The sequence below is a fragment of the Clupea harengus genome, chromosome 25 (assembly GCF_900700415.2).
Source record: "Clupea harengus chromosome 25, Ch_v2.0.2, whole genome shotgun sequence".
Lineage (NCBI taxonomy): Eukaryota > Metazoa > Chordata > Actinopteri > Clupeiformes > Clupeidae > Clupea > Clupea harengus.
This window is the reverse complement of record NC_045176.1, coordinates 4,384,747-4,386,864: the sequence shown is the minus strand read 5'-3', so window position 1 is coordinate 4,386,864 and position 2,118 is coordinate 4,384,747. Positions and strand designations below refer to the sequence as shown.

Genomic DNA, 2,118 nt, shown 5'->3' with positions numbered 1-2,118 from the left:
GCAACGTTGGAGGATCGTGACCTAGACTTGGAAGGAGGCCTTCTCTTCACATCTGAAGATGAGCTTGGGGTCTGAACACAGAGAATAGAGAAGGTGGCTGTATCAGTTAGTTTGTCCCAGTATGCTTTTTACCATCCTGTGGTTAGGAAGTAATATTGCTTTGAGTGTATTAATCTCACCTGTGAGAGGTTTACAACAACATAAGAGAATGGAGACCTAGACTTGAAGGGAGTTCGCCTCTTCACAACTGAAGATGAGCTCGGGGTCTGAACACAGAGAATAGGGAAGGAGGCTGTATCAGTTAGTTTGTCCCAGTATGCAGGACATCTGCTTTTTACTATCCAGTGGTTAGGAAGTAATATTACTGCAAGTGTCATTGACCTCACCTGTAACAGGTTTACCACAACAGAGTAAGGAGACCTAGACTTGGATGGACTACACCTCTTCACATCTGATGATTGACTCAGGGTCTGAAAGAGAATAGAGAAGGAGGAAATGTAATTGAACGTGACAAAAAGCTGCTTTGGATTTCCTAAACTCACATATTCCTAGTGACATAGGACTGAACAGAGAGGGCGGAAAGCAGTTGTTTCACAGTTTATTTAACAGCCTAGACCTCAGCCTGGCAGTGATTTAGTATGAGACCCATATTTGGAGGGAGTCCGCCTCTTCACATCAGATGAGCTCGGTGTCTGAACACAGAGAATAGAGAAGGAGGAAGATAATAGAGAATACAAGATACAGGACTGAGCAGAGATGGCAGAAAGCAGTTGTTTCACAAGTCATCTGACTTATCGTAACGGTGTTAATTATTGGACGGCGTGTGTTATCGGCAAACGTTTGCGTTGCCATGTGAATCCATTATTAAACTGAAGTTATAGATTGTCAATCCATTATTAAACATAGCATTTTGATTGTTTAACAGAATAGCCGATTTTGACACTGTCCGATAACTACATACTAGCAGCCTAGACCCCAGCCTGGCAGGGATTTAGTATGAGCTCCATGCAGACACCCCTGTATGGGTCTTATTCATGACAGTGGAGAGGAGGTGATGTTGGGGATCAGGTGCTGAGGAAGGTATGGAGGATAAGAGTTCAGTTGGGTTTACATTTACTAAGGCAGAGGGGAAGCAGGAGGTGTTTAAGGCCAAGCATACCATGAAAGCAGGAGGTGTTTAAGGCCAAGCATACCATGAAGAAAATGCTTCATCTAAGCTCTTGTAGAGAGTATACGTATATATATATATATAAGATTTATTTTGGGCTTTTTTAATGTCTTTATTTGGACAGGACAGTGAAGTGTTATGACAGGAAGCAAGGCGGAGAAGAGACGGGGAGAGGACCGGGAAACGACAGCAGGCCAGACTTCAACCTGTGTCCCCGCGGGCAATGAAGCCCGTAAATGGGGGGCTTATCGGCTTGTGCCACAGTAGAGAGTATATTTCATGTGGAAAAGGGCACGTGGGAGAACACAGACAAACAAAACCCAGACCAAAGGGAGCAACACCACACAATGACCTGTGAAACAAACTGATCAATGTGGATTTAAAAAAAGAGTAATAAAAACATACTTACCCCAACTGACTGATAAACCTTTGGAGAACTGCCTACTGTAAAATGATGCCCAGAATTAGTGAATAAATGCATGTCAGCACAAGACATCATTAGTAAGCAAACACTACAGAAGGGCAGGCTGCTGGAAATAAACAGTACTGGTGAGAGGGAGGAAACAGTGTGTGGTTTAACCATAAAAGGAGTTAGGGTGTGTGTGTGTGTATGTGTGTGTGTGTGTGTATGTGATCATCATGCATGAAGTTTTAACTATCTGAACTATAGGCAGGGGTTAAAGCAAAAAAAAATCCTGAGCCTGAACTTTTTTGTGTGTGTGGGAGGGGGGGGGGGGGGGGTCGTGTCCCGTGGCATGGACACATTCGCAGGGTCAAAAAAACAAACAAACAAACAAACAAACATTTAAAAATGAATGATTGCAGATTATGGTGAGACTTTTGAAACTGCAATCCCAAGAAAGGTCAGCAATAGGTCACCTCACTACAATATGGTACTAACACATTCGCATTCACGATTTCTTTTGATATCAAGTTTTGCTGCTAAGCTT

General features: G+C 43.1%; 1 long non-coding RNA gene across 1 annotated transcript; it reads right to left on the bottom strand.

Moving 5' to 3' along the window:
- Positions 1–227: 227 nt before the first annotated feature.
- LOC122128836 lies at positions 228–1,614 on the bottom strand. Its single transcript, XR_006151649.1, has 3 exons — positions 1,578–1,614; positions 387–470; positions 228–266 (listed from the first exon to the last, which is right to left on the bottom strand). It is a non-coding gene; the product is annotated as an uncharacterized LOC122128836 (long non-coding RNA).
- Between the last annotated feature and the right edge of the window lie 504 nt (positions 1,615–2,118).